This window comes from Centruroides sculpturatus, unplaced genomic scaffold (assembly GCF_000671375.1).
Source record: "Centruroides sculpturatus isolate CEXI.00-Female unplaced genomic scaffold, Cexi_2.0 scaffold1487, whole genome shotgun sequence".
Taxonomy (NCBI): Eukaryota; Metazoa; Arthropoda; class Arachnida; order Scorpiones; family Buthidae; genus Centruroides; species Centruroides sculpturatus.
Window position 1 is genome coordinate 20,190 of NW_019385691.1, and position 19,319 is coordinate 39,508.

The 19,319-nt window shown below is 32.8% G+C and overlaps 1 protein-coding gene across 3 annotated transcripts in view; it reads left to right on the forward strand.

The window, feature by feature from the left end:
- LOC111641238 (syntaxin-binding protein 5-like) overlaps positions 1–19,319 on the forward strand; it is a 122,990-nt gene that overhangs the window by 7,642 nt on the left and 96,029 nt on the right. For all 3 annotated transcript variants that reach the window (XM_023387374.1, XM_023387375.1, XM_023387376.1), the window contains exon 2: positions 14,115–14,187. The gene's annotated coding sequence lies outside the window, so the exon portion shown is untranslated. The remainder of the gene's footprint in view (positions 1–14,114; positions 14,188–19,319) is intronic.

A 19,319-nucleotide genomic window follows, 5' to 3' on the forward strand; every position in this document is an offset into this window, starting at 1 on the left:
AACGAATATTTTTAACCTCTCCACAGCTTATAATATCTTAAAATTTGTAATAACTTTTTAATGACAATAGTAATTAAAGTTTTAATTTACCTCCATTAAAAATGCATTTGAAATTATTCAACTTTTTAAAAATAAAATATTATTTTTAATTCACATTTTAATTAGCTATAACAGTCATTTTATAAATAAAATAAAATTATTTATGATTTAATTGATAATATTTTTAGGTCATTAACTTTATTTAAAAGTTGTTACAATTTTTAAAATAATTAAAAAAAAAAAGTTTGTCAAAGGTAGGATTGAACCTAGATTCCCCGCGTGGCAAGTGAGTTCGCTACAGACTCAGCCATTTCACTGTGCTGCCATAGTGTAAAATCGATCAGTATATGAGCTGCGCTTAAAACTTTAGAGCCCTTTTTCTCAGAATCTTCTGGCTAGTACGTTTTACAATTCTTCTGGGTGGACACCCTTGAGGTATACTATTGATACTAACCTGCAAAGTCTCATCCCGAACTGAATTTCCGAGACACGTTTTTTTGTAAGTCAATTTTGCCACGTTATATTCTTGTCTCTACAATTATTAAAAAAACAAAAAAGCATTTAAGGTTACAGGAGTGAATGCAATAGCAAAACAAAGATTTAAAGTTATAGATGAAGTTGAAAACCTGATGCAATTATGGATCAATAAAAAGCAACTTGCTGGAGATAGTGTTAGTGAAGGTATAATTTGTGAAAAGGTTAAACATTTACATTGTGATTTGTTGATCCAGACACTCAGTACAAGTGCAGATGAACAAAACTTTAAAGCAAGCCAAGGGTGGTTTGATAATGTTTTGACAACAAAGTGGCATTCACAGTGTCATAAGGCATGGGAAGGCTTCAAGATTAGATGAAAAAAACATCAAAAGCATTTGTGGATGAATTTGCAGTTTGTAAAAAGTGAAGGATACATCTCAAATCAAATGTTTAATTGCAATAAGATCTTTTTGGAAAAAAATGCCTAGATGAATGTACATAACCCAAGAAGAGAAAGTACTACCTGGACATAAGTCCATGAAGGATAGGCTTACCCTTTTATTTTGCACTAATGCAAGTGGTGACCTCAAAATCAAGCCACTTTTAGTCTACAATGCTGAAATTCCCCATGCTTTTAAGAGCAATAATATGATAAAGACCAACTGTCTATACAATAGAAGGCAAATAGCAAGACATAAGTAACTCAGACCTTATTCATGGATTGGCTCACAGAAGTGTTTGCTCCAACTGTCAAAAATTATCTTCAACAAATGCATCTTCCTCTTAGATGTCTTCTCTTAACAGATAATGCACCAGTACATTCACCAAGTTTGGAGGAAGACCTGTATAATTGGCATGACTTCATCAAGGTAAAATTCTTTCCACCCAACACAACTCCATTACTGCAACCAATGGATCAGCAAGTAATTTCCAATTTTAAAAAGCTGTACACCAAGACTCTGTTCACCAGGTGTTTCCAGGTTACCAATGATACCGACTTAACCCTTAAAGCTTTTTGGAAGGTGCATTTTAACATGCTGCATTGTATCAACTGTATTGACAAAGCCTGGAGTGAGGTCTTGCACCACACTTTGCAATCAGCCTGGAGGAAACTTTGACCAACTTGTGTCCCAGAGCGAAACTTTCAGGGATTTGAATCAGAGAGCTCTCTGATGTAGTGCATGAAATCATGTCCATTGGCAAGAGTTTGGGATTAGAAATTAATGATGCAGACATTGAGGAGTTGATAAAGGATCATCAAACTGAACTAATCACAGAAGAGCTGATTGCCTTGCAGGAAGAACAGGTGAAAGTCTTGTAATAAGAGCATTTGTCAGAGGAAGAGAAGGTTAGGGAAGAAATCACTAATGCTGAGCTCAAGGAAATTTGCAGAAAATGGAATTTATTGAGAAGCACCACCCTAACAAAGTTGTGGGTAATAGGTCCATTAATTTAATGAATGACAATGCAATATCACATTTTAGAAAAATTTTGATTTAAAAGAGTAACACAATCAACTTCAGACCAACACTCTTGTTCCTCATCAAAAGAGATCTCGACTCGAGAATCTCCTGATGTAGTGCTACCCAATATTTTTATAAAGGGGGGATTCCCCTTCCAAACACTAAGCTCCATATATCTCCACTCCTCTGCTACCAAGTACAACAAACGAAGATATGTACAGTGCTATTTTATTAAAAAAAAAGTTTACATATTTGTTGCTTTAATGATAGATACTATGTTTTCCTATGTTTTTATCAAAGAGAGCCAATTTTACAAATAAAATTACAAAAATTCTATAGGCTAGAATGGATAAATTGTATTTACATTAATTTGTATAGGATAAATTGCTTTGGTTAATGAGCAATCCGGTTAATGTGTAAGAGATATAATGCGAAAAGAAAAAAACACGTGTGTTAATCAATTAAAAAGAATTTAATTTCATGATAAATCAATATCTACAAATTCTTTATGGATTCCCGCTGTTCCTTTACATACTTCCAATTATACTCAGTGATTGTATCATAACAGTAACTCATGTAGTTAACTCCCATTACAACTACCACCCAACAATAACACTTAACTAACACATGCAAATCTCAATGGAACTTAAATCTAATAGAAAGAGGATAGAAAGAAAGGGAAGTAAGAAGAGTTATAGGATAGGGGTACCCAATTTATCGGCGAGTACTCCAAGTAATTCTTTGACTCGACTTCCGAGTCACAAATGTTTTATTCTCTTGCAGATCAGCTTTCTGAGGGTTCTTTTTCAGATCTATCAGTCGACTCCTTGATCCATTCTCTACAGTCTCCTTTTTTACAGCACTTGTCGGATTTTACTTCTGAGCCTTGCTGCCACAAGTCCGTTGCCTTTCATGTCCGGCCTAAGAATGTCCACTGGAATGTGTCTCTTTTTCCCTCCAGACTCGATGCTTTCTATTATTTCTCCCCTACCTCCTGGTAGGCTAGGGGTAAGTAACATTTCCTGGAAGTTTGAGACAAAGGAACAAAGAAAATTGGAAGGAAGAATAAATTCATAGAAATAGAATATAAATTAAACTTTAAACTATACAGAATAAAAAAAGGCGTACAGCCACAAATAAACAGTGTCATGAAATGAGTAAGGAAATGGATTAAGTTCCTTAACCGAGGTTCCACTGTACTAACTACTGCATAATGTGAACAGCCTACCAGTGTTGCTGTTTCTGAGATGCTCTTATCTACATGTCATGTCATAATGATTTGCCTTTGTCAAACTCTGATAAATTTCTTCTCCCTATCTTGTAGCAAAATGAAATACTGACTATGAAATTGCCGACCAAGGTTTTATTTATCTGCTTTGACAATGATACATGCCATACTTTTACTGTGGGTACACATATTTGCACACAGTTTTAATGTTCTGGTTCATCATTATATACACTACAGTAGTGATTCTGTCAGTAATCAACAAATTTTTGTATACCATGTTGCAATGTTTTACCGTCTGCGAACAAGCATCCAAAAGTTTATAGGGTTTTTGTTGAAAGTAATTGTTCTATTAGAAAGTTTGGTTTTTATTTTAAGTGTTAGTAACCTAATTGCTGATTTTCCATCATAAATTCTGTTATAGATGAAGATGGATATGCAAGATTTCTTTATAATTAGGGATACATTATAAAATTAAAAATTGAAATTTTCTATTACAAAATATATTTTATGAATTAAAAATACATGTATATATAAACTGATAAATTTCAATAAAAAAAATTCTTTAATAGCTGCATATTAGATTTAACTGTCTTTTTTCTAACTCATCTTGAAAATGAACTGTTATAAAATATAAATTAATCATATAATAATTATTTATGATAATGATATCTTCTAAATCACTTTAATCCTATTATTAGGTAGATTTTTCTCACAACAGTATTCAAGTTAGGTGACAAAAGGCTTTATTGTGGCAAGTTTTAAAATACTTTTTACAACAAATTTATTTTGGGCCAATGCAGTGCTTTAGCCCCTCTTCAGTGATATAAGAGCATACAGAAAAACTTAAAACACTGATACACACTTTCCAAAAATCTTATAGTATAAATACAATAGAACATTATCACAGCATCGTACTTATTATATAGTACTACAAGATATAGTAACCTTTAAATAATACAAAGGAAAATTATTTAGTTCTTATTATAGAATCAGCATTAGTATTAACCATTCTTTGCTTCTATATTGGAACACCAGAGGTATTAACAATTACAATTCAACTTGCAGGTTGGAATGCATATTTTTATAACCAACCAGAAATTATTCACAAATTACAATTCGATAAATAAAGGCTTACAAACACATTAAAAACATAGGTAACATTTATATAACGATTAGTTAAAAAAGACTATAATACGGTCAACCAAATTATACCATCTTTTTATTTAATGACATCACATTTTCATGGCAAAGATTTAATTTTAATGTTACAACTGATTGATAAGGTCCCAGATGTTGCTGTCCTGGCAGTTGTATGTCTCTGATGGTTTTATTTTCATCTTGCAGTGGTGGAGCCTCAGGGCAATGGTGAGTTAGTGTTTGAAGTAGAAAGTAACACAAGATAGTACTGAATTGGAGGCACAAAAAGAAGAGAGCGACAATCACAACAGGTGTACTCGAGAGGAAGTCTCTTTTGTCCTTGATAACTGAGGTTTTATAAGCTTTTTTGGATCAGTTCATTGCTAATTGGCCAGTTCTTTCCTTCTTTGCTTCCCAATTGGTCTCTCGCCTGTCTCTAGGTATAAATGGAGATTCGTTTAGGTCTCAGGAAAGGTCAGCTAGGGATGGTTTATCTGACACCGTCTCTTAGACTCTGATCATATTTAATTGATGACTATGACATCTACACCCATTCTATTACATTTTCATTTTGTTTTACTTTATTGCATCTTAAGTTTTAAATATTTCATTTTTTAATTTTCTTTTATTCTAAACTTTTGTTTTTCCACTATTCTTTGATCGACAATGTCAAAGTCAGGTGTTGCAGACTCGATACTTATATAACTTCTTTTCTTGACAGTTTAACATAACAAATTTTACAATTTTCTTTTCAAATCTTCCCTTTTTTATTATTATTATGTTGGGTTTTGTGAGTTACACTCGGTTCACACCGGTGGCTGTGTACTATGCCGGACCAAAGTCAAGGCATAGCAACCAAAACAAAACTAAAATTAAATAAGTGTGTCAGTGTGTGTGTCTGTATTCAGGAATTTCCTAAGAATATCGCATGTATTCAATATAGTGGCCTTCTGTAGTGTGATGTATGTATTTCTACTTAATTGTAATGTTCCCAGGCTTTTGTGTAGTGTGTGGGGTATCACACCTGTACAGGGAGAGAACGACAGGTACAATAAGCACCCTATCCATCCTCCACAGATGCCTTATTTCCTGAGTGAGTTCTGTGTACTTGCTGATTTTTTCAGTGCATGTGTTTTGTACATTGTGAGTGTTTGGAATGGCTATGTCTATAATGTATGTGATTTTGTTGTGCTTGTCAATGAGTGTGATGTCTGGTCTGTTGTGATAAATTGTTTTATCTGTGATTATGGCTCTGTCATAGTACAGTTTGTGCGTGTTGTTTTTCAATACTGTCTGTGGAATATACTTGTAGTATGGTTTGTGAATGTCTACCAAGTTGTGTTTCTTTGCAAGCTTTTGTTGTATTATATTTGCTACTTGATTCTTTCTTTGTGTGTCTTCTCCTGTCAGGAGGTTGACAACCATTTCATGCCACCATGACCTATCTTGTGCTTCTCTTGAGCACTCTTCATACGTTAAGTATGTCCAATTCCTGATGTTGCTGAACCAGTTCTTTCTTGGCCTACCTCTACCTCTTTGCCCTTCTATCATTCCCTCTAGTAATAGTTTTTGTAGGCTGTTGTGTCGCATAACATGACCCAGATATCTCACAATTCTTTTCCTTACTACTTCTAATAAGGTCCTTTTCTGGTTTGCAATNGTCTGTATGATGTGAGTGTAAATTTAATGGTGTGTTATTTGAGTCTGCTAGAGTTACTGCTTTATGTAACTGTGATGTTTCTTGTTTCCTGTAGAAAAACTCTCGCAGTGACTGTATTTGCTTATAGTGAAGGTTAACTATGTCAATCAGGCCACATCTGCCATCTTTACGTGGAAGGGTTAATCTTTCTGTGGTGGATTTAGGATGATGTTGTTTATGCTTAGTAAGTGTTGTTGTTTATGCTTAGTAAGTGTTGTTGTTTTCTTTTGGAGTTGCTCAAGACCTGTGTGAGTCCAATGTATAACTCCAAAAGAGTATGTGAGTACTGGGATGACATATGTGTTTATTGCTTTAACTGTGTGTTTTGCATTTAACTGTGTTCTGAGGATAGCGTTTAACCTACTTTGGTATTCTTTAATTAATCTTTGCTTTATTTGTGTATGTTCTGTTAGTTTGGCCTGTTCGAATCCTAAATACATGTAAAACTCTCCCTCTTTCATGGATTCAATAACATCTCCATTTCCAAAGGCAAAATCTTCTTTCTTCAGGATTCCTTTTTCTGTGTGAAGTGTTTTGCATTTGTCTAAGCCAAACTACATTTGTTTGTCTTTGGTGTATGGATGTGTGATTTGTAGGAGCTGCTGAAGTTGTTTTTGTGTGGATGCATAAAGTTTTATGTCGTTTATGTACATGAGATGTGACAGCGTAAACTGTGTTGTTTTTTTCATGTCTGATATTGTAGCCATATTTCGTTTGTTTGTATGGGAGTGTTACTAACCTTAGATGTAGTGTTGTTCTCAAGTGCTGCATAGCATTTTGGAAGAATGCAATGAGTGGTGGATGTATTTTGTACATGTGTAGACTATGTAGCAGCCAACTGTGTGGAACACTGTCGAATGCTTTTCTGTAGTCTATATATGCCATGTGTATGTTTCTGTGTTGTTTGTGTGCTTGCCGTAGAATGACTGAATCTGTGAGTAACTGTTCTTTGCATCCCCTGCGATTTCTACGGCAACCTTTTTGTTGTTCTGTAAGAATGTCGTGTTCTTCAACATGTTTGTATATTTTGTTTGTGATACAGGATGTCAATAATTTGTAGAGTGTTGGAAGACATGTAATTGGTCTGTGTTGTGTGGGGTCTGTGGTGGTAGTGTTTTCATGTAGGTGATGCCCTGAGTAAGAAATTTTGGTATGTCTTGTGGATTGATGATGATGTGTGTCAGATGTTTGGCTAGTTCCTGATGCAGTGATGTAAATTTTTTGTACCAGAAATTGTGAATGTTGTCTACACCAGGTTTCTTCCAATTGTGTGTTCTGTTAACAGTGTAGCGAATGTCGTGTATGTTTATTTCAGCACAGAGCATAGTTGGTATGTTATGCAAGTTTCTGTTCTCCTCCTCGATCCAGCCTGCATCAGCATTGTGTACAACAGCATTGGACCAAAGAAAGAGCAATAAGTTGTGATTATTATTATTATGTGTTGGGTTTAGTGGGTTATACTCGGTACACACCGGTGGCTGTGTACTATGCCAGACCTGAGTCAAGGCATAGCAACCAAAACAAAACTAAAATTAAATGTGTGTGTCGGTGTCAGTGTCTGTATTAAGGAATTTCCTAACAATATGGCATGTATTTAATATAGTGGCCTTCTGTAGTGTGATGTATGTATTTCTACTCAATTGTAATGTTCCCAGGCTTTTGTGTAGCGTGTGTGGTATCACACCTGTACAGGAGAGAACAACAGGTACAATAAGCACCCTATCCATCCTCCACAGATGCCTGATTTCCTGGGCGAGTTCTGTGTACTTGCTAATTTTTTCAGTGCATGTGTTTTGTACATTGTGAGTGTTTGGAATGGCTATGTCTATAATGTATGTGATTTTATTGTGTTTGTCAATGAGTGTGATGTCTGGTCTGTTGTGGTAAATTGTTTTATCTGTGATTATGGCTCTGTCGTAATACATTTTGTGCGTGTTATTTTCCAATACTGTCTGTGGAATATACTTGTAGTATGGTTCGTGGATGTCTGCCAATTTGTGTTTCTTTGCAAGCTCTTGGTGTATTATATTTGCTACTTGATTGTGTCTATGTAAGTAATCTGTCTGTGCCAAGAGCTTGCAACCAGAAGTGATGTGTTGTATAGTTTCTGGCATGATGTGACATTTTCTGCATGTGTCATTTGTGAGTGTTGTATCTTTGAGTATGTGTTTTCTGTAGTTTTTAGTATTTATGACCTGATCCTGTATGGCAATCATGAATCCTTCCGTCTCCCCAAAGAGGCATCCCCGATCTAACCAGCTGTTTGACGCAGTTTTGTCAACAAAATCCTGGGCCAGGTCGTAAGGATGCCTGCCATGGAGAGCCTTTTGAGCCCATAATTGCTTAATGTTGTCTATGCTTTTTATATGTTGTGTCATGTCTGTATGTTGTGAGTGTAAGTTTAATGGTGTGTTATTTGAGTCTGCTAGAGTTACTGCTTTATGTAACTGTGATGTTTCTTGTTTCTTGTAGAAAAACTCTCGCAGTGACTTTATTATTATTATTATTATTATTATTTTTTTTTTTTCTTTTTTCTGGTGCCCCCACAAGTGTAATATATTTCAGACTAATAAAAACAACTAATGTCACTCTATTACAAAACATGCATTCTATTAGTTCTAAACCTGATGATGATTGTTAAAAATAGAGGAAAACATTTGTTTTTTGTTTAATTAAATCTAATTCAAGCTGTGGTTTTGTAAGATTGTCTATTAGGGGGGGAGTTTATTTCCTACTGTCGGGATGGACTAAGGTCAATTTTTATGTGGGTGGCAGTTTTAAGGAGGCAGAAAGAGATAAGTGTTTCACAAAGAAACTGTTTATTTAGGTGACAATTCTTACATAATTAGGTCAGTGTCTGGAAGTCTGGGGTTTGGTTCACGTTGTCTTCAAAAGTTCTTTCCTTTCTCTTTTCATGTTGGCGGAGTCCCAGGTTGTTGGCTAGTTGGTCTTTGTTGGTGTTGAAATTAATCACACAAAATGCCAAAGGATTCACAAGGAACTGGGGACATTGCGTGCACCCGATGATCTGGAGAGGATGAAACCCTTCTGTCCTTTTTGAACTAGTTTATTGCTTATTGGCTAGACCTTTTTCTCCTTGCTTCTCAATTGGTGTCACACCTGTCTCCAGGTTTAAATGGAGCTCCATTCAGGGCGTGGGAAAGGTCAGCTAGAGATGGTCTATTCGACACCATCTCTTAGACTCTGATCACATTTTGTCGATGACTATGACACCCACGCTTATTCTAATATTTTTCTAGTTTCGTTTTACTTTCTAAACTGTGTTTTAAGTTTTAAATATTTTTCTGTTTAATTTTCTTTATCTAAAATTTTGTTTTTCTTGCTATTCTTCATGAATGTCAAAGTCCAGTGTCGCCGACTCAACACTTATGTAATTTGTTTTCTTGATGGTTTAAATCAGTTTCTCAACGGGGGTGATATGGGTGATATCATTTCCATGTGGGCATTTTTCCATGTTGAGGGGGCAATTAGTAACAATTTATATTTTGGGGGCGAAAAACAATTTTCTGGGCAATATAGTAAAACATTGTATTAAGAATAATTAGATATTTTATTCATTATATTGTACAATAATTAAACAAATAACATTATACTAGTGAATAGTCTATTCAATGCAGTACAAATTTGGCGTTAGTCTTGGTCCTCGGCATTGGAATTTTGAAGTGAAGGGAAGGGGGCGATAATAGGTAATGGTTTTATTGAAGGGGGCAACGATTCGTTAGAGGTTGAGAAACACTGGTTTAAGGTTTAACTTAACAAATTTTTTTTTCTTGCTGTGCTATTTCTGGGCGTCACAGTTGTCAGTAATTACATATTTTACAACTAATGTCACTCTTTTATTAATTGTTGATTTTGGTTTTTGTGCACATAAATAATCTCTTATTACACTTCTGAAATGTTATGATTTACTACTGGTAATTATTCTAAACATATGAATTTAGAAACTGAACTTTTAGTACAGTTATATACAATTATTACAAAAGTTTAAATTTTTCAAAAACGTTTATATAATTGAACACAAGTATTAATTATAATGAATACTTCATGTAAAGAAGTATGATATCAATTATACTCATGCAATAAATAAAACTAAAAATTAACAAATTATTTTCAGATGCAATTAGTTCTTAACTAATTGAGGCAGAGCATTAGTGAAGTTTCTTATATGTGGCTTACGGAATTGTATTTATTCTCAAAATCTGTTTGATCGATTTTGATTAAACGTTGCCATTTTCCATTAATTATGATGAAGAAACCAAAATTCTAATAAAAAAAATGGAGGTCCATGACTTTATTTTTGAGATATAAGGTTGTAGCATGAGTGTGTGTGACAAAGTGATATTGCACAAATTGCATGACTTTGTCGTGTGATGTTTTGCAGTAGCTAGCATGCTTTCTATGTGTTTATAAAATTTAGTTTGTTTTCAAAATTTAATGGGCCAATTTTGATAAATTTTGCATTTTCTATTACAATGAAGGATTGAAAAATATAATAATGATCCATTTAAATATAAAAAATAGTGGTTCTTGACCTTGTTTTTGATATACAGTGGAATGAAAGTGACAATGTCCATACTTCCTAGAGATGAAAAATGAAAACAGCATTGTGTGTGCCTGAAAATAGGTGCAAAAAATGAACAAAACATAAGAAGAAAGCAATCAATGACTATTGCTTTTTTTGAATTGCCTGTCCATGTTGACAAGTGCAAGGATCGTGTCTCCCAAGGCCAGCATGTATGAGGATTGCCTCTTCTATGCCTAACAGGTGCAGGAATTGCTTCTTTTTTTTCTAGCTCCACCTCAATTCTATTGCTAAACAACAAAGTCATACGATGTCCTAGTTATATCTATAATAACTTGTAATTAGTTTTTGATAATTTTTAAAATACAAAAACTAAAATATATATTTTTTTACTATGTGTTTTTATTAATTTCAATTTAATATCTTTCAAGTAAATTTTCTGAAATATTTTAGAGCAATAACAAATTTTATTAACTTTATTTCAAACCTGAAATGTACAGAGTGATCATGATTAAAGTACTCCTATTTAACACTGTTTAGAGCTGTGGTTCTCATCATTTCTCATGTCACAGATCTCTAAAATCCCCACACAATGAACTGCAGATCCTTGCAGAGTTGTGAGATCCACAGACCACTGGTTGAGAAATGTGGGTTTAGAGGGGTATGTAGCAATCCAAACTAAAAGTTTGCATGCTGACATTTCTAGACATGCAGAAAATATTTCCACACAGAAAAAATTTAATTCCAAATTTTACCACTAAGAGATTTGTTATGATGCAAGTGGCAAAAATCTCAGAATCTCAGTGAAATTTTTAAATTGTGCAATTCTTGAAGTTCACTCAAGCACTATCATTATTTTTGTTACACCATTTACGAGAAAAAGGTGCAATCAGGCATGGTCATGACTGCTGCTGCTGATCTGCAGTAAAATGAATTTTTTTTTTTGTAGTGTCTCAAGTGTTAGTTTTGCTACTGAATTTTATTGCTACAGAAATCTCTTCTGAATGTCAAGAAACATCAGCAAACAAAATTTGGTTTAGTTTTGACTGCTACACCTTTCTCCAAACAGTGTTGAATAGGGAATAGGCTAATATTTTTGAACATTTGATTGGTTAAAGAAGTCAAAATAAGAGATTAAAATTTATTCTTTATTCAAATATTGGAAAAGTAGATACTTTAAGAATTAAGTTACTATATAATATCATTTTATTATTAAAATATTATCATTAAACACCATAGGTTTGAGTCAATCCTATTTGTTGTAAAGAACTGATATACAATAAAATCAACAGTCTGTTTCTAAATGAGGCTTTGAAGGTCATTATATAGAGAGGGAGAATTACTGTAAACTTTCAAAATACAACAATTACTATCATAATTTTTTCAGTGTATGTATTTTGTATTTTATGAGTGGTTTTTGCTATGTCTTTGATGTATGTGGTTTTGTTTTATTTGTCAATGAAGGTGATGTCTGGGTCTGTTGTGATGAATTATTTTGTTTGTGATTATAGCATGGTCATAGCATAACTTTTTGTTTTTTATAATCATGTGAGTTACGGTTGTTGGATGTATAATAATTTGTTTGCGGACAAGCTTTTGATATATTATATTCACTCTCTGTTTATGTCAATGTAAGTAATCATTTTGTGTTAAAAGCTTACAACTTAAATGTGGTGTGTTGTATAATTTCAAGCATGATATGACATTTTCTATAAGTGTTGTCTCTTCAAATAGTCTTTCTGTAGTTTTTACAATGTATGATCTATGACAATAACAAACTTTTTGGTTTCTCCAAAGAAACATTAATGAGTCAGCTAACAGTTTGAGTTCTGTCAACATAAACCCAGCTAAGATCATTAGGATGACTACAGCAGAGCTTCTGAGCTTGACTATGTGATAGTGTCTGCATTTTGTGTACAGTTTTAAATCCAGGTCAGTGTTGTGTAAGTTTACTGATTTGCCATTTTTTCTGCAATTGTGATGATTCTTTTTATATTTATTTGTAGGGAAGATTCATTATATCTTTCAGGCCTTCATCTCTCTATTTATCTTCCTTGGTTAATTTCATTGAAAATTGATATTAATATAGATCTTGTATCTGTAGGGGCAATATCTAACTAAATAGTTGTTATTATATAATAACTATTTAGTTGTTGTTATAGATATGTGATCCAAAAAGTTTCTGGATTTTTTTACTGAATAATAAGAGGCAAGCAACCAATTCCACTATTTTTAGATGGAAATCAGGAAGTTATGGTTAATGATTTTTCAGATACTTCACATAAGTTACAAAATAATAAAAAGATCTGAAAATATACTTTGAATTCATAAAGTGGAATTATATTTCCTTTATAAATATCTGTGATTTTGTTGAAAATTTATTCTTTGTTTTATGTGAGTTTCAATTAAATTCTTATATACTTTCTTTGAACGTGTAAATTGTCTATTATTGCCATGGAAACTTCTATGTTGTCATTGTTCGTAACTTTAAATAACAAAGTTTTCATATCGGCTGTTTACAATTCAACCACATAATATTCAACTTGCTCCACATTACATTCAACAGCCAATCAAATCATAATGTCTGGATCAAGTCATACACTGATTGCTTTCTACATGTCCCTTTATCATGTAACCTTCATTTCTCTAAAAAGGTGTAAACTCATTCTCAATATACAGTTTACCATGCTTTGTAATGATGATTGTCTGAGGCCTATTTTACTTTTTTGTCTTTAAATGAAAACATAAGTTTTTGTTTTGTTTAGGTTAAATTGCATTTTTTTTGTATCCAGATTGGTTTCCATTTCTGTATTCAAAAAGTTTCTGGTGCATAGTAAAATTTAACATAGAAAATTGCTTTGTGTTAAAGTTTTTTTCTGTTAGGCAAGTTTCCATTTCATTTGGGTTTTGTTTTATAAAATCGATTAAATAAATTTAGTTAGAAAGGATGATGATGAATCATAATTAATCAAATTAAGAGATAATAAAAACTGATTTTCAAAAGATGAAGTAAATAAGATTCTTGACAAATAGTTAATATATAAAAATGAAACTATTATTTTAAATAAGAAAATATTTTTTGAAATGATTTGACTTAATAAGAATATTTAATGTTTTTATCTTTAAATTGAATATTTTATTCTATCATTTATTTTTCTTAATTTTCATAATATGCTGGTCTAAAATGTTGTAGTTTAATTTTTGAAAGAATTTGATGATGGAGTTGAAGATTCTAAGCATTTATATTACATATGAAAGTAGCTTTAAGCAATGAAATGAAATAAAATAAAAAATGATATTTAAATATGCAGATATGATTTCTAACATATTGTTAGTATAAAATTAATAGATTTTTGTTGTTGATTTTCTTTTGCTACTAGTAAAATTCAAATTATTGTCATTGTTGAGAAAAAGATTCAGAATAATTAAAATTTAAAATTTCTTTTATATAAAACATTTATTTTCTGCTTTATATATTAAATATTTAAATTTTATTAAAAAATATGATTTATTATTTAATTTTTATAGAATTTCATGAACCATATGCTGTGGTGGTTTTATTATTCAATGATTTGGTTGTTGTTGATCTTACAAGCTCTGGGTAAGCAAAAAATAATTTTTTGATTATGCTAAGATTTATTAAATATGTAATGTTAATAATTAGTATTTAAATTTTAAATTAGTATTTTTATTTTTGTAATAGCAGTTTTAAATTACATGAATCATAATTAATATTCTTAAACTTTAAATATACTTTTGTTAAAGTTAATTTCTTATATAAAAAAAATAATAGTGAGGTTGCGGCTGAAGTTTTCAACACGGAAACATGTACATCGGACATACAGCTCTGCTTTCCCATAAGACTATTAGTTTGACAACTGCAGTTAGAACATCAGTGGAATCATGCTTGATGTTACAAATGCCATTGTCAAACTTCTAGGCTTATTGGAAGGCGGCTCTGAACGTCTGATGTTCAAGTTTTCACATTGAAAATGTCGGCTGCAACCTTGCTAATAATTGCAGTTTTTAATATAACAAATTTTATTTAATTCTAGTAAATCATAAGTCCTTTTCTTTATTTTGAAAAGTATATTATATGCAGTTTTAATTTTTTATGAAATTTTTTTTTTGTATTTTCCTGTATATAAGTAGAGATGGCACCACTACAGATTTTTTGTAGTTTTTATATAAGTCATGTCTAAATTATGGACTTTTGAACTCACTGAATAACTTTTCATAAGAAGCACAAAAGTTGTTAATTGCTAACATTTTTGGTCATCTTTAATGACTTTCTTCAGTTTACAGATGAAATTGAAACAGGAGAGTGGCAGTGAAACACACTTCTTCACTATTCTTATTATGCTCAAGTTTGGTGCTAATAATATTAAAATTTACAGGAAACTTTTGCATAACTCACTCTATCCCATGGACCTCACATGACCTGCTTAACTACAAGATTGGAGCCTTCATGGCTTTAATTAGGAGGGTCTACAACCATTGCCTTGATGTCTATGACAGAATGGAGGAACTGAAGGACATATGTTCAGTTTCACAGCATATGTTCAGTTTCAAACCTAAGACTAAACGGTTATTGATCGATAAGTACTAACATGCATGGAATATGGAAGTAAATGATACATCTAATAGTGACTACACAGTGGTGGAATACGAAAACCCACTTCACACCTTTAATGAGATCAGTAGGACTATGGACAGTGGCATAGCTACATATTCAGTGCCCTGGAGCAAGTAGAATAGGTGCACTCCTTTGTTCCTCAGAAGAGGTCTCATGAAATTTATTTTCAACATTTAATTTAAAAACATATATCTATTGATTTAAAATCTTACTTAATAACAATTTATTTGAAATTCGAGGCATTTCAACAATAAGATATTCAATTGAATAAATACAAAATTAATAATAAAACAAAATGCAATTATTTAAGTATGGAGTACCTAATAATATTTACTACATATGTGTTGTTTTGTAGTAGTAATATTTCCTACAACACTATCTCTATATAAAAGTGGAGGTTTCTGTGGCGAGATCCTTGTCAAATGACCTTTGCAAAATGCCTTATGCCATATGCCTTCTGGAAGATTGTCACTACCTAACAATTTTCTACAAAAGTTGAGTTTAAATTGAAGAGTTTGAGGTCCAAAACTAGGCAAAATGCCGGAGGGATATGCAGATTGTAACAACTCTGATTTTTCCAGAATATTTTTATCAGATGACGTGACAAGATGTGCAGATGATAAGCACTTAAAAAGCCTAATTGTGTACATAGGCCTAATTGTTGAACAGATTCAAATCTAATAGTTAGTTGATCAATTATTAAATCCAAAAAAAATTTTTTACAAATGTTTTTACAAGTTTTTATTTCACCCTTTCTAAATTGGCGCTCTCATGATTCATGTGCCTGAAACAGTATACTCCCAACTGCTCCATGGTCGCTATGCCTCTGGCTATGGGTAAAAGAATTGTTACAGATGAGAATACAAAACAATTTAAATTTAATTTTGAACCAGCATAATAAATACTAAAGTCTAAATAATGCACCTCCTTGTCATCTACTCGGCTTCCAGCCAAAAACCATAGGACTGAATACATCATATAAACATACCCAAGTCTGGTCTTTACTTCCAAATAGTGTCATCTATATATCTTTTGTAGAAAATTGTTAGGTAGGGACAATGGGAGAACCCTATCTTCCAGAAGGCATATGGCATAAGGTATTTTGCAAAGGTCATCTGACAAGGAACTCTCCACAGAAACCTCCACTTTTATATAGAGATGGTGTTGTTAAAGTAAAAACAGGATACAGAAACAGTAAAAACTCTGACCAGTGCTTGAGAAAGCAAGAATTTTACCCTTAATTAGAAAGAGCAGTCCAGGAGCTTATACTTAGAAACTGGTAACCTTCCAAATGTGTATCTCCAATTCCAGTGGTCTAGTTGACTCCTTGCACCAAGTTTCCTCTGAAAGATACTTTATGGTGTTGGACATTAAATTGGAAATTAAATTGATTAAGTTTCAAACCTATTTCTAACCCATTAGAGATTGGTTATTCTATAAGGTAGCTGACCCATCACTATACCTCCAGATTTTAGAACTAATGCACATCCTGTTATTTTTTCTTTTTGCAATTTAACAAGTCATCTATATACAAAAGTGGAGATATCTGTGAGGAGCCCCTTGTCAGACGACCTTTCCAAAATGGTTGTATGCCTTCTGGAAGATAGATAGATAGATAGATAGATAGATAGACAAAAAAAAACATGAACATAATTTTGTACGAAAGGTATATAGACAACATCATTATCTGAAAGTCTAAACCAGACTTGGACATGTATATAAGGTTCATGAATGATAACCCTTATGGTCTTTGGCTAGAAGCTGGCAGATGACAAGGAGTTTCACTATTTAGACCTTGACATTTATTATGCTGGTTTCAATATTGAAACCTCAGTGTATTCAAGCCAGATTTTTGTTCTCCACATATACTAGTGGGCTGTAATGACCCATTTTGCTACAAAACGACCACGTTCTGAACCCTAATTAAGAGACCCCATACACACTACACCAGGCAGGAAGATATGAAGGCAGAACTATTTTGCATTACTGATATGATGAAGGCCCTTGCTTTCATTATAGCCTAAGCTGGTAACTTTTAGATAAGTTAACAGCCTACCAGAGCAAACATGATTAAGTAGGGAATAACAAATGTAATGAAACTGGCTGTAGGGAATACAGAGTAGTGGTAAGCTATGATAGTATCATATACTTAGTATATAATCAAATTGCAAAGCACAGAGGTGTAAAAATTATTTACAAACATACCCAATCATCTATTCAATCCTGAGAAATGAGAAATATCTCTTAAACATTCAGAGGGTGTTAGGGTTATATCTTGTACTGGTGAGGAAGCCAGATTTAGGAGGGATTTGGTATGCGTCAGATCTACCACAAGATCCCTAAAAAGGAGAGTCAGAGAACATCAGAATGATATTGACCATTCTAAGTGTTCCATTGCCTTTACATGAAACAAAACCTTTAATTACCAGTGTAAAATATGCACGCAATGAGTGTAATCCAACAAGAGGATAAGCATATAACACATACATATGTTCTTCCTTTACCCGTGTTTATTTTCTTTACAGGATTCTTTTATAAATTCTGACACTTCTCATTTTTGTTCTTTTACATACAATTTCTGCAGATACTCAGACAGAATCGTTAAGTATAATTTTGTGACAAAAAAAACAATCGAAAATATTCAATGCAGTACAAAAAAGAACTATGATTAAATGCTTCAAACTACTTATACTAAAAAAAGAGAGGAAGAAAAGATAGACAATAGGATAGATGGATATATGGTGATAGAAAAGATTGGTTACCAAAAGTGTCAACGGTCTTGAGGTGATGATGGTGATTGCTGAATTATTAACTATCTGAATTGTAGGAATTGATGATTGTAGAACTTTATCAGGTTCTCTAAATAAGCTTCCAAACGTCCTTATATTGAGATATATTTCGGGCTCCTCTCGAATGCTAGCTTAGGCTTATTGTCTCCTTTGTTCTCCAGTCAATGCCAGAACAACTTGGAGGTCCTCACAACACATCCTATCTCTCCAATGTTTAAGCCAAAAGTAAGTTTGTCCCACCCCTTTTAGCCCTTTCTTTTGTCTTGTAATTAGGTCATTACTACCCGAACAGGGAAGGGTTAGGGAAGAAGTTTCTAGAAGGTGATAGACAAAAGAACCAAGAACAAAGAGGAAGAAAATGGAAGAAATACTAAGAATATGTACTACAATGTACAAAATATGGCATAAGACCACACCAGTACCAAATTATCAAAAACTCTGAACATTTTCAGCCTTCACCAAGGCCTGCATCAGGTTTTTTAATGAATTCCAGATTGGAATGTTAGAATGATACTACAGTAGAGCATCGATTATCCGACCCCCGATTAACTGTCACCTCGGTTAACCGACCGCATTCTAGTAGGCAAATTCAAATGTCCGCCAGTGATGTGGCGCAACAATATTTGGCTATGTCTTGGCTACTTTAATATTATTTTTATGTGTTTTAGCTGGCAACACTGGATCGACCATGAAAGGGAGCCAGTATTTAAACAAGGCTTAATTTTTTAATTTTTAATGATACAATAGCGACGATTATTATTTTTAAAAAAATTTGATAGGCTTAACATGGAGGAAAATTCAACACGAAGTAGGTTAATAGCGATATACTAATATAGTAATTACATGGGATATAATAATATACTACATTAATAATGGATTTTTTTCATACTTTTCGGTTATCCGACTTTTCAATTATCCGACCAACCCCAGTCCCCAATTGAGTCGGATAATCGATGCTCTACTGTATTTGAAAAAACAATTTTTAATTTTGAATAACTTATAACATAAATCAAATTCAAACAGTAGAACGACTAAAATTCATAATTGTATGACCCTGTCACACACATACGTTTTGAAGGCCGAAAATGTTCAGAGTTTTCATTAATTTGTTCTAGTAATTAAAGATTTTTTTTCATGTGATTACCTTTAGTAATTTGGAAAGGAGAAAGTTTTAACACCTTGTTGTTATATGTATCAGAAAATGACATCAAATCTTTACTACACCATGTTATTCACTTCCCTACAATGTAACCATATAAAAGTCTTTGAATCCTTTGAAATTTTTAAAGCTGAGCATAATGATAATTG